The following is a 14,382-nucleotide window of genomic DNA, read 5'->3' as shown; positions in this document are numbered from 1 at the left end:
ATGTTTTTTGGTTCATAACCTTGGTACGGAGCTTTTTAACTGTGATGCAAAGAACGACTACATTAATCTCGAATTACCGCATTTACGCGCTGATGGTTGAGTCACGCGAGATTGTACCCACTGCGAAAATGTTTGAAGTGTGCATTTAAGCACCGAATACATAGCAACATAAAAAGAGACATGTTAATTAAAATTGCTAAAAACAAAGGAAAATAGTTTAAAAAGAAAACTCAGTGTAACCGAACTGTTGACGTCACATTTTAATGATATTTGTGAAAAAATAACTCTAAACAGACGTCATGTGCCATTGCTGGTATACGGCCTCTATGTCCTCTGCGGCGGAAATGGACGAGCTAAAGGACAAAGGTGTGAATACCAGCGGTCGCGTAACGCTGTCCGAAATATTTTTCACGCAGGGAGCTTCTCAGGTTCCTACGACGGAAGCGCAGTGTGCCGCCAAGGAGGAGGACGTCTCGGTCTGCCTCCTTCCCGAGGAAGAAGTGAAAGAAGCCCAGGCCCTCTGGCAGACCACCTGCGAGCTTCAAGACATGGTGCGGAATATCCGACCTGCATTGGCATTGAGTGGTGTCGTTTCTAGCTCTCAGTTGCTGAATTGCGGGTGGGCCTAGTAGCCAATCAGTCTGTCAGTCAGCCAATACGAATGTAACAAAGCGACCAATATTCATTTCAGTACATTGGTTAAAAGCGCTATGCACTCTGAACGCGAAGAAATCTGTATGGCAGTAAGAAGGGAGTGAGCTGTCCTCTATAGCACAGTCCCTTTTAAGGGCAGCGTAGCTGCCCGAGTTCCGCAGCAAATCTCGATCGCTAGTTATGCGGAATGCTTGCTCTTGGCAATGGAGGCATATTCCCACTGCAAAGCACACTAAGCTGATGCAGCGAGCAATGGGAGGAATCTTTTAAACTCGGCAGGGGGGGTCGTGAGCTCAGGAAATACAGGAGATTGAAGCCACGGTTAAAATGCTCGTAACTGATAGGACTTCGCGTGTTTTGAAGAGGGAATTTGCTACCGTTCCAACCGTAAGTTTTCCATATCTTTAGTAATGGCAATCTACTTCAAGGCGTGGGCAGAACACCCTTCCCCTGAAAGGCAGTGCGTTTGAGGACAGCTTACCCCCTTTTCCCTCCTTTCGTGTTTATTGTGTATAGCAATGGGGCAATTTAATCACGTATTGTTTTACATGCAAATTTATTATAACTTGCTGCCCATACAAAAGTGAGGGCAACGCATCGTGTTCATGTACTGCGCCCTACCTGCACAACCAATCACTAAAGGCAGGCCCTTGCATCGTTCCGTTCCCCCAAAGGGTCAGCAGGACGCAACGGTCGCATTTCGATGTAGGCGAAGCGGCATACCACCCGTGGGGTGTGCGACGTCAGGAAACGTTGCCCCGGGTTTATGAGTCTGGAGCCCTTCACTATGGATATGCCGCATAATGAGAGTACTGCAATCGCGATGCGCGATTGCAGTACTCTCACGTAGTATTTTCACGTATGTATTTTTTTATTCCATGAACATCTGCAGCAGTCATGCGCAGTATCGAAGATACATGTATCTTCCATACTATCTTTCGATACATTTTGTGTATCGGTATTAGGTATCGCGTGCTTAAAACTAGAGTATCGGAGTATCGGTATCGAAAATACATTTTTCTTGTATCGTGTATTTTACGATACTCGATACCAAAAAAAAGCTGTAAAATCCCTCGCTCAGGCGGTAGCACAAGACGAGCGGCAGCTCCTTCGCTGCTTTTTAGCCAACTCCCAGGCTACCACTTCTGTATCGGCATTCCTGCGCAGTCCGACTGTCCGCCGTCCCATTTCAGTGCGACTGCTCGCACGTGTTCCTAGTTTGCGGTATACGCCAGTAGCCCTCGCCACGTTACGCGCGGATAAGCAGCAGCTATGGCTTACGAACTTCGGTGTGCCATCTCGGATGGAAAATATTTCACTGCCGAGTCATCTGATGAGGAGAAAGTCAAGGCCATGCGCTCATTTTGTAAAACAACAATCAACGGTGCCTACTCCTCGACTACGAATTTCAAGCTTCAACTTAAGGTACGTAAACTTTCATAGTTTTACGGTGTTTAACGCCTTGATATTTGAGATTTTAACTGTCACTTACGGGATGAAACTAGGCGCTGGACATTTCGGCTAAGCGAAAAAAAGGATAAAATTACGTCAAATTACGTTGTTTGAAATTTTGTTTTAGCCTGATCAGGTCGCTACTCATTTCATGTAGATACCACTTGCTGGCAGTCAAGTAAGAGTTCCACTTGAGTCACAGCTGACTATCACGTAAACAAGCCTGGCGCTGGATCTAAGTTCCAAATTAACTAAGCAAGGACGCCCAGGGCATAATACGACGGTGTCTGTTGGATAAGGCGCAGCTGTGAGTTTTGGAGTAGTGCTCCAATATCTTATGCGCCCCTGCTGACCTGCCAGAGGCTTTTTTCATTTGCCACTCTTATAGCGCGCCCACATAGCGGGGCTCTTTCGGACCGGCGGTTCCAGCAAATGTTGTTACTTAAGACCTTCAAGTAATCGTAACGAATACTTTTTGCCTAATAAGAACGTTCAGCCATTTTACTTGTTGTTGTTTTCATTCTAGCTTTTCAAGAATAGTTTTCAGCTTCAGAAGTTTGTTATCGCAGTACTGGCAAACTAACTGTTCGGTTCCCAAGCACACGGCGCTTGCATCATTTAGTTTGATCAAAGGCACAGGCCATCGCGTAAGTACTCTATAGCATCGAACCGAAAACAGAAAACGTTTCAGGTTTATTCATATCGCCAAGTGCTCACAGATTAGCTCGTATGAGGAACTTTTCGTTAAATGATTTTTCGCTAGGCTCCTTACGGAAGCGGTCGCTTCAACATATATGTGAATTTAGTCCAAATTAAAGTTCTAACAAGGCCAACTGCGCAGACAGCGGAGCTTCAACAGATCCATGCGGTCGGATTCGTTTATGAGTACTTTCAGGAAAAGTGCTCTATAGAAATACACTAAAGGTTACAGAAACCACGCTATGTGGGCGCGCTATAAGAGTGGCAAATGAAAAAAGCCTCTGGCAGATCAGCAGGGGCGTATAAGGTATTGGAGCAGTCTCCCAAAACTCACAGCTGCGCCTTATCCAACAGACAGCGTCGTATTATGCCCTGGGCGTCCTTGCTTAGTTAATTTGGAACTTAGGATACTATTTTCAAAGGTATCGAGTATCGTTTCGAAGATACTATATTGAAGTACCTTGCCCAGCCCTGATCTGCAGTTAGCATAAGAAAACTAACACGTAATAGATGGAAAATAAGATGCTCAGTCGGACGTTTCGTACGCCGTTCTAAATCTGTGACTGCATTTTTGTTGCTTGCGTAGTTTGTTACTTAATTTCACTAATTACAAACAACTAACCAGAATAAAAAATAGTGTGACTTGCTTCATACAATAGCTAGAAACATGCATCTGCTCGCGTCGTCTTACAGTGACTCGGAAATCCTGTGTATAAAGACGCTTGTAAAAACACGCCGAAAGTTAGCAGGGACACCCTGTATACTGCCTACTGGCCGACCTCAGTGTGGCGCCAGTTTTCCCGACAACATTCGTGCGAAAGTTATGACGCAACCGTTTGTCGTACAGCATTGCGGGTGGTGTCGTACGATTTATTGTTGCATATCGCTTATATGTGCTAGTAAATTTGGAGACTAGCTTGCGAGAGGGATTCGAATCGACGACATATGCACCCTCAATGGAATGTCTTCCCTAACACTAGGTTATCCCTTAAGGCGCGGATAGGTGCTCACCGAGATATGAGACAGTTACTGCGCCAACTCCTTAACTGAAAAACCACTTTTCGTATCAAAATTGTGATGCAACCGTTCTTCGTACAGCGTTTCGTGTGGTATCATACGCGCGCGCGTATACGCAGAGAGGGGGCGTTGCGTGTGTTTGAGTGGGTGTCAATGCACCCAAGTACATTTGTGCTTTCGCATTCCCCCACGCAGACAGTCTTTAGAAGTGTGTCTGCCGAGTTTTTGCAGCGTATGTTGGGTGCCGTCACCGCAGATTGGACAGAACCATATCCCATATGTCCCATCACAGATGGCAGTCGTACGTGATGACGCATAACAGCAGGTTGTCGTTCGTGGTCGCCGCGGGTCTGTTTGTGGCGTTTATGTTGCTGCTGGCCCTGTTGGCGTGTCGTCGCGATGTCTCTGCGACAGCGCAGAAGATCTGCAGAACCGAGGACTGCGTCATCCACGAACGTCTCCTGCGGCAACACGTCAACACCAGCGTCGACCCGTGCCAGGACTTCAGTGCTTACGTATGCTCGGCATGGAGTCCGTCCAAAGAGTTTGTGAGCTACGCCGCGGCCACCACGAGCAATGCCATCGAAGCGTGGTTCAAGGCAGGGGCATAAAAAGAGCCTCTTATCTAAGTGTGAACGCGCCTGAAGACCTCTTACCGCTTATATCCAATGACAACCGGTAATGCCACTTTGCTATGTGACGCCGTCATTGTATTCTGGACGACAGCGACGATATATCCGGTATTTGGACAGTCTAAACAGCTGATGCTCTAAACAAATGGCGAGACAGAAAAGTTGGAGCCACAGAACCGGTTTTGTGCCGCAGATGTTCGCCCCTCTTGGAAGCATCGAACTGCTAAAGAACAAGTTCGGCGAATTCGATCGCGGTGTCAGCAATCGGCCGGTCTTCTGTGCCACTGAAGTGGAAGCACCCTATGGCGTGCTGATCAGGTTGCTGTTCGTGGAAGCGCTCCTAACGAGAAAGGTTAGACGAATCAGATTTCATCCTAGAGCCTAATTTCTTTAGCTAGCACTAACGATATTAAGGTTTTGTTGGATACTTCTGGTCACTGATGGTCGCTAAGTGGAATGGTAGACTAGTGATTAGTGGTTGCTGAATGCACCTGGCATGAGCCGTAGTCTTACTGGCTAAAGGAATCGGATCTACGAATGGCTCTGGTGACAGTGAGGGTTTGTTTAAGCTCCAAACAAGCCCTCACTCGCCAACTCGCCACGGTGCAGCCTACTTTACGCAGTAGAGCACTTGCAAAAGAAGAGGGTTGTTTTACGTATGTTATTCCTCTAAAAAGCAATTCATGGATGACGTGGGAAGAACTTGTCAACATAACATGACCGCTGCGGAACCCATCCTGTGCACGTGTTCAGTTCAGCTTGCTCTAGAAGCATTTTGTTCACAAGGTAGATGGAGGCGGCGGAATAAAAAGTTTCTTCACTCATTCACCCCATAAGACCATTTTGTGCCAAACTGAAACGGTATGTTTGAGCTTTGTGCCACCTCAAAAATTGGCAGCATGCACTAAGGATTCAAAGAGGGCATGGCTGTACGCGGTTGCTTCGACCAGGGTAGCATATTTTCTTGGGCGTTTGATACTCTCTTTAGTAATGATAAGGAGACAAATTTCTGTTATTAAACCTAGTAGAAAATTTTGAATGGGTACATCGCACGGGATGTTGAAAAATTTTTAATGTCAATTCCATCAAAGCTATTTCAGCGAGCATCCTTGTTTTCATCGTGAAAGAAATCCTGCCAGATGCCTCGCCACGCTTAGTTAAACGCATACATGCTCTTTTTTTCTCTGGAAGCTTACCTTGGCACTAATAGTTCCCTTTCATTCATCCTGGACGCAATTATGAAGAGTAATTTTGAGCGCTAACAAATGGTTTGGTTGCGTCTATCTCCCGTTTCCTTGAACAGCTGTCTTACCGTTACACTGCTAGTTGTGGTACGTTCGTTTCGTTTATGGGGGTTTAACATCCCGAAGCGATTAAGACTATGAGGGACGCCGTAGTGAAGGTCTCCGGAAATTTCGGCCACCTGGAGTTCTTTAACGCACACTGACATCGCGCAGTACACTAGCCTCTAGAATTTTGCCTCCATCGAAATAGGACCGCCGCGGCCGGGGCCGAAACCGCGTCTTTCGGGTCAGCAGCCGAGCACCATAACCACTGAGCCACCGCGGTGGCGCTAGTTGTAGTAGGACGCACGTCTTCAATATCTCTAAATGACAGGACACTGAGTTTTATTTCATCATATGCATCGTCTGTTACAATCTGCTGTGGAAGCGAGTAGTCACAGTAGACGTTAACCATTTTCTGTTCTGCCATACACTGGTCTTCTTTTTCTTTTTTCTTTGTCCATAAATCAGCTCCCCTCAAAGCGGTATTGTGTGCACTGAATGTCTGTTCGAAGGCTAAAATTTTTAGAGAGGGCAGGATGTCAAGCTCATGTTCTGCCATTTCTTTTTTTTTTTGCAATGCTCCCCTGTTGACATGACAAAAAATGAACTTACTATCCTTATTGTGCTTTTACGTACTCTTCAGTTAGTTTAGGATGAATAATTCAGAATAATTTCATAAATCCACAAATTTTCAAGGCTCGCTCTCTCGTGGACCGCACTCTGGAAGACATCACAGAGTGGGCCAGGGAAAGGTTCGCCACGCTCTCCTGGGGAAGCAATTCGTCCAGCTCCAACGCTTCCGCCGCCGCCAAGAGCAAGCTGGACAAGCTTCGCGTGTCCCTGTGGCCACCCGACCCTCTGCTGCAGTGGCGTGCCTTAAGCGAGATGTACAGCATCTTCCCTCCTGTCCAAGAGTCGCTTGCACGCTACTGGGTGCACGGACACGAGCGCCTGAGGCAACTGTCGGAGCATCCGCAATACGCTCAAGCGTTGGCGCAGCGGGCAAACTTCCTGATGCCATTGATCCGCTAGGACTACCTGCTCAACGTGGTGTCCGTGTCCGTGGCGGCGCTCGAAAGGCCACTGTTCTACGCCTACGGCACGCCCGCCATGAGGCACGGTAGCCTGGGATTTACATTCGCGAAGGAGATAGTCAAGGTCGTGGACAGCACGGGGCTCATGGTGAGCGGAGCAAAGCACAGGTTTCGCATATCAATGTTAACGGTCGAAGAGATGCAGAATGAGCTTATGATAAATATTTACTGAGATTCCCGGAAATAACTATCAGAAGATAGGCGGCGGTATCGGCTGAAATGCTTGTAATTGAAGAGACGCCCCACATGGTTTGTCCCTATACTCAAGACTTTGTACAGCGCAATATGAAAAGAACAACAAACAGTAAAGGAAAAAGTCCATTTGAAAATGTAGCTAAGTCCCCATGAAAGTACAAAAAGCAGTCCACGCTTTGCGCCTTCCTCTTTTGGACGACTTCGGTCCTTCTCTTTCTTGCCGTAGGCTCTCAGTATCATCAGTGCATCTGTCACTCCCCATATGTAAGTTGCGGAGTATACACCTTTGTCATCATCTGTAGAAAAAACACACAAATCCGCACATATCGGCATGCATGCATTTTTACGCATCCTGAATGACGTCTTGATGGCGATTAACAAACTCACGCTGGTGTTTTGTTATTGCTTCACCATTAAAAATCCGCACTAATGTAGAAAACGTATCCTCATTTTAAAGATCTTAGGCCTTTTAGGAAAGCCATATTTTTAGTGCTTCGCGCCAACCTTCTACGCTCCAGTTCATTGTAAGACGCTCTCAAATCACGTTGCACGGACGTCCTTATGTTTTACCCTTTATCAAATTGCGTGTTTCATTGTCGGGGGCGAAACACTCAACATGCTTCTCAGAGGCAGGGCGTTGTAGCCACTTTGCCAAGCTCACTGGTATTGAAGTGGCATCAAGGAGGGACAGTACTTCAGACTTGCATACTTCGTCCTCTATGACCGCAGGTGGATCCGTCCGGCCGTATCGACGATTCGTGGCTGCCGGCCGAGTGGAAAGGGCGCGCTGCCTTCCCTCCGGCGACGGCATCTTCCCGAGGTGTCCGCACTGCGCATCGCCCACGGTGCCTTCCTGCAGAGCCACCGTCGAGAGGCGGGTGGCGCGCGAGTCTTAGCGATCTTGTCCGACGAACAGGTATGCCCTGCTTTTGCCAGGTTCAAATTCTATATTCGTTAGAGCAGGACTTCCTCAAGGGTTTGCGGCACCACCGTCGGTTTATAATTTGTCCTTATTAACGCGGAAGAATTAATTTCCCATTACCGCAACAGCGCCTTCCACCGGCGTCCAGGGCATGAAATTGCTCACTCAAGTCTCCGTGCTCTCACATGGCCTCAGCCGTAGACCGTAAGGGAGTGACGGCACAGCACAGGAAAATCGAATTTCTTTCAAAGGTGCGGGAAATTGAACCAATGACCTTCAGATTAAGAGGCGAACACGCACCCCGTGGCCCACAAAACCACGTCACTTCTCGGCGCGTGAAGGTGAACCTAGTCTATGCGTTTCCTTACGGCTCTACGCTAATAAGCAGCTGCGTCATTAGAAAGAAAGGAATCTTTGACGAACCTCCCAAAAAAGCTGCTGTTATCTAGCGGGCACTGACATTGCAAAGCACCTTCCGTTGCAGAAGTTTGATCATTGGGCAGATGTTAATATTCTTTTTATGACAAAATGACATGCTGTATGGCTGTTTAATTCATGGCGGACATATTAACCTCCCCTTGAGCGAACGGGTACTGGACGCAATGAAGGAGGGAAGACAGAAAAGGAGACGGCACCGCAGTGGAGTCCTGCAGACAAATTCTGAACCCCTCTGGTTATTAAAAGGGCGCCGACATTGCACAGTATACGGCAGTCATTTGAAGTCGGCTTGCATCAAAACATGGCCGCCCCGGCTGAGGGTTAATGCCTGCTCTACTTGCCGAGAAGTCGAGCGCACAAAGCACTGAACTACACTGAAGGTTCTGAAAATGATGATGATGTCACGACTTATATGATGTTTCTAGTCACTAGTAGGAAGTGGATGTCGGTGGGGTCTGACCGCACATATCTGCCTCACTTCTTTGACGAAGATTTCTTATTCACGCGCAGGTGTTCTTCATCACGGTGTGCTTCAGCATGTGCGGACGCAGGGGCTCTACGAGAAGCCCGGGCGGCGATTGCAACAAGGCGGTCAGCAACGTGTCGCATTTCGCTCGGGCCTTTCGCTGTCCCGAAGGCTCGCCCATGAACCCGAAGGAAAAAAATACCTACTTCCAATGAGCCTTGCCCCTTCACACCGACGCTTATTCTTTTTGTGAACTGGCTGCGCTGAAGTTCTCCGTTTTCTTTGTGAAACCTTTGTGGGCACCGGAGAACAACTTGTGTGCATTTAGCGACGCGAAAGCGCTCACTTCGGCAGTTCCGAGCTGTTTCCTGATCTCGTTAATGCACAAAAAGCTATTAGCCTGCTTTATTTCACCAATTGTTTCAGCTTTACGTTTGCATCTAACCATTATTCTATTCTTTGTGGAATAACCGCCACTTCCTAAGGCGCTTGAGGGAAAAGGCTGCTGTGCTGTGAAAGTGATGAGGACCTCTCTTAGTAATTATTCCAGAACTCTGCTGCTCAGCAGCTGACGCTTTCTGTGTTCCCAACGAAGCTTTTGGTCTGCAGTACTCAATTTGCCGATGAGGCAATGAGGGAAGTGGGCACAACTGTGTTCTGCAATTTTTTTTCGTTGAAAGTGCACATAGTGTTTGTGTTGTAGTGGTTTAGGAGAGACAAGTGTTATTAAGGAGCACATAACTCAGGCGCAAGAGTTCGTACTTTGGTGTTTTGAATATAGATAAAGTATGAACCATATCCTTTGATTTGAGCGTTGAGAGCAAATCTGTACTATTACCGCGTTGTTAATTGTTTCGACAGGAGGGGATCGGGCACGTTTTTCATCGATACACAGGCTTCCGAAGGTCTAACCCTCATTGTTGCGCCCTATCGCTTTGTATCTTTCTAAATCTTCTTAGGGGAACTGCAGTTGGGTGTAAGCCTGGGTCATTCTGTTATCGCGTGCATACTGCATACTGCTAGCACGTTTTCGCGTTGATATTGTAATTATTGATTTTTTTTTGTCCTTCAATTTCCGCACAATTCTTACTGGGGGATTATATGTCGCTGTAGTTTAAAAAGGTTGTGTGCTGCTTTTCAGTCTGCGCTGCCTTGTGCATTTGACGTACTTTTTCCTAATGTCTTGATTTTGATTTAATGTCTTGTTCAGGCGCTATGAAGCTGGCATAAAAAAGAATAATACCGCATTAGTTAAGATTGCAAACCTAAAGCTAAAAACTAGTATTCGTACTACAACAAGCTGAAACCTGGGAAATTCCACGCTCACGAACAAATTATGGACTTCAAATGTTGCGTCATCTCTTTCCCTCATACTTAAACAAATGTAGGTGGAAGTTTCTTTTTTCGGTTTTCTTTTTGTTACGAATGTTCTGTTTCTTTATTCATTGTTTAGTTTTTATTGCAGTCATTCTCTTGTTGACATTTCATGCAATATTCTATGATATTAAGAACTGCCTTCATCGTAAATTTGTTTTATACATGCCTGTATTTGTATTCCTAATAACTGTACCAAGTCGCTTACCTTCTGTGAACTTTCATTTGTCTTCCTCTTTCTTTTTTTTTTCTGAGAGCTGTGCACAATTAACTTGCAACAATTTTCCCTTGCTGTATGCCATGCTGCAATGTAGAAAAGGGCCGTGGGCCTAGTCAAGCCCATAAAGAGGCTTTCTGTCCACGACCCTCAGCATTTTTGCGATGCTGAAATAAAGGTTTGATTTGATTTGATTTTTTTTCTGGAATTGCTGGTTTATTATCCAATATTTTTTTGAACATGTAAATTTCAAGAAATCACTACGTGAATTTGCGAGAAGTTCTCTACGTTACGTAAGTTCTCCTATGCTGTAAGGGCGGCCACAATAGAGGATTCCGTTTTATTCTCAATCAACTACCGTCCTTTCCTGTCTTGTGTGATCGAAACCCTCAACTGAGTTGTTATAGTTTGGAAGCAAATAAATGCGATTGCCGTGGTCGGGTTTTGTTTAGTTAGTGACCCTAAGTACTTTCGCTTTGTTACCTTGAAACAACGGTGCAGTGTAAACAAGTTAAAAGTAATTGCACGTTAAAAAACTACTGGTGGTTGAATTCTCCGGAAGCCTTTTCTACGGCGTCCCTCATGGATTTCCCACTTTGGGACGTTAAACCGCATAAGCCAAACCAAAAGAATTGTGAAGTCATTTATTGTTGAAACGTCAGATAGTTTCGAATGGAAGGACGCCCGGTGCTTATGATACTGCGGCTGCAGGGAAAGTCAAGATGTTGTGTCCAACCATCGTCCAACCGAAATACGGCCCTTCAACTACCTCAGCGTCGAGACTACCTGTACTATGTTACGGCAAGATCTGTTATTGGAGTCCTTCCTGGATTGTCGACGGAGCCGAATCTGTTATACGGATAATATTTTATTCAAAATTCAAATTGTTTCTTTTTAAAAATTGAAGCTTTAAGCATGTATTTAGATTTAAAATTTTGCTGGTTCCAATTTTAAATTCCAATCTGGACAGATTTTGGTCTCGAGGAGAGCTGATCCATCGAAAAGGCGTGGCAAAAACAGCATTTTCACAAGCATTACGGCCAAGAGGGCCGCCGAATAGTTCGGGGGAAGTCTCGTACCCACTCAAAAAGAGGTGAATGCTTGAAGGCACCGGGATCTAACTCGGCCTCTCCCGAATGCTAGTTGGGTGCTGTAACACTAAGCTACCACTTTGGTAAAGAAAGGCCACAATGGCCTTTTTTGCGAAAGGTCGATTTTGGTCACTCGAGGATGGCTTACTCGCGGGAGGGAAAGGAGGGTGGGGCGATCATGCCAATGACCTTTGCCAAGCATTTCAGCAAGATTAGCCGAGCACCACGTCGGGGGATATCTTCTTCCTTGAACAGAATGGAAAGCTTGGCGACATGAAGGCTGTTCATTACGTTTTCGTGCGCACAAACATTAAAAAGACGAAGAAAGAAGGCACAAGGCACGCGCTCTCTCACAACTGGCTTGTTGTACAGGAAACAGATATTTGAATACTGTACCACAATGATAATGACAAGAAAAATAAGTTATGAATTCAGGACCAGAAGGAAAAGGAAAAAAAAAGTCTGGAATCTATCTTGTAGGCATCACAAAATCGGTGTGTACCCGGCAGCACTGAAATCAAATTCAGCCTCTTGAATGCGAGGCGGAGGCGCTAGCCACTAGGCGTTAAGAAAAAAAAATAAAACGATGTTTGTCACTGTGTAACGTTAGATACACAATATGCTGAGGTAGAGAATATGACAGCGACTTCTTATATGTATGGCTCCAGAGCTCTTTTTTATCCTCCCATTCGTGCTAGTGTTTCTACTACCTCTGCTGTCTAGTGCCCCTCTTTAGGCGTGCGGCACCACTGATGACATCTCCTCAGGCTGTGCGTTTTGCAGCAGGTGCTGCCGATGGACCGGGCCACATTTCTCCTCTCTCTCCATATTATGTCTCCTTCCATGGTGAACCACCTCCGGATTATTCCCTTGATAACCACCCTGTCAGGGACGCCACAGTGGACGACTCCGTAAATTTCGGCCACTTGGGGTTCTTAACGTGCACTGACATCACGCAGTACACAGGCCCTTAGCATTTCGCCTCCATCGAAATGCGACCGACCTGGCCTCCATCGAACTCGCGTATTTCGGGCCCGCAGCCGAGCACCCATAGCCACTAAACTGGTTTTATGGTATCTGGTTTATGGAGGCGTAACGTCCCAAAACAACCCAGGCTATGAAGGATACCGTAGTGGAGGGCTCCGGAACTTTCGACCACCTGGGGTTCTTTACCGTGCACTGACATCGCACACTTCACGGGTCTCAAGAATTTTGCCTCCATCGAAATTCGACGGCCGCGGCCGGGATCGAACCCGCGTCTTTTGGGCCCGCAGCCGAGCAACATAACGATTGAACTCTCGCGGCGGCTGAATAAAATCAGAGTTGGAATAGATTGGGGTATGAAAAACAATGGACTAAAAATGTACCTCATCACAACTGTATTAGACTGGCCAGTGAAAGAAGGGTGCTGCTGCAATGTCTCCGCATCAATTCAATTGATACCACCTAACCTTTTTTTGCAAACGCAGCTGGGAGAAAGTGTTTTTTACACGATTATTTGCAGAATTTCATGCAAGGAAGATATCAATACCGTTGAAGTAGGCAAGTTTAAATAGCTCATAGACTATATTATCTTTCTTTCTTTGCAACACTTTCTTTAATCTGCAGCGTATGAAAATAATTATTGTCTTCGCCCGTGCAGGAGGGGCTTCATACAACAAATCTTTTCTATGGCCGTCTATAGCCGGAGTTTCAGGCTTATATCCTTTTCAATATACAGCTAAAAACAGTTTTATGGTTCTGAAGCAATAGCTGTAGTGTCATATATTTTTCGATAGCTAGCGGTAAGTACCGCTTTGGGTTTGTATAGGCGGCTATAGAAAGTTTTTGAAAGAAATTTTTGTTAGCCATTCCAGATCTTAACTAGGACACCATGCAGGGTTGGGCCTTTCTATCGTATGGCTTTTGGGGTGGAACGTTTGGAGTTTACACATGGACTGTAGGGACGCTTCAAAATAACTAGGAGCACTCAGGAATATTTACTGTGCGCTAACACCGATCTGCACATAGGAATTTTGGCATTTTGCCTCAATATAAATGCGGGAGCCGCAGCCACAGTTTTACGCAATTACCATGGAGGATCAACAGCCGAATGTCAAAGCCACTAACGCATGGATTCAGGTTCGCCTTTTGTTTTTGTCAGCAGTACCTATCTCCCGTTGCAAGCGTTAAATGCTTTCATTAACTTGGTGCTGCTTGTGACTATTATGCGATTGCGATTAAGCTGTCTTTGAGGCAAAACTCTGGCGTTCTCCTTCAAGAAATGCAGAGATTCGTCAACAGACCTCTGAAATCATCAGGATTACGTGCAATCAAAGAAAAAAATCAGAAGATAGAGGCAAATTTCAAAATCCTCCAACTCTGAAGGAGCTGGGATGCCGTGGCAGTTCCTACATCACTATCGAAGAGGGCAAGCTTTGCAGTGGCAAAAGCGTGTCAGGGGGGGGGGGGGGGGGGTGCTCGTGATAAACAGATAAAACAAACACAAAATAAACACTTCATGGCTGTGAATCGGTTTCAAACCGGCGGTGGCACTTACAGAAGAACTTCATTGCCCCCAGCATTAGACCACTACGCCACCGCCGCAGCCTCACATCGTACGTGTTTGACTGCCAATCTCACGTGCCAGTCTGCGCTCCACGTTCCTGTGTGCATTGGACGTCTTCGTATTCACCAACTTCTATCCGTGCGCAATGAACCCAGAACACACCGCTATCGTATTGCCCTCTTCGGTGGCTCAGCGGTTATGGTGCTCGGCTGCTGACCCAAAAGACGCGGGTTCGATCCCGGCCGCGGCGGCTAGAATTTCTTTGGAGGAGAAATTCTAGAGGCCCGTGTACTGTGC

General features: G+C 46.3%; 1 pseudogene; it reads left to right on the top strand.

Moving 5' to 3' along the window:
- Positions 1 to 326: 326 nt before the first annotated feature.
- Positions 327 to 9,070, top strand: LOC149336571 (neprilysin-2-like; annotated as a pseudogene).
- The last annotated feature ends 5,312 nt before the right edge of the window (positions 9,071 to 14,382 follow it).

The sequence above is a fragment of the Amblyomma mixtum genome, chromosome 7 (assembly GCF_055824585.1).
Source record: "Amblyomma mixtum isolate Tamu chromosome 7, ASM5582458v1, whole genome shotgun sequence".
NCBI classification, from domain to species: domain Eukaryota; kingdom Metazoa; phylum Arthropoda; class Arachnida; order Ixodida; family Ixodidae; genus Amblyomma; species Amblyomma mixtum.
The sequence above is the reverse complement of the archived record's forward strand: the minus strand, read 5'-3'. Positions and strand labels throughout refer to the sequence as shown.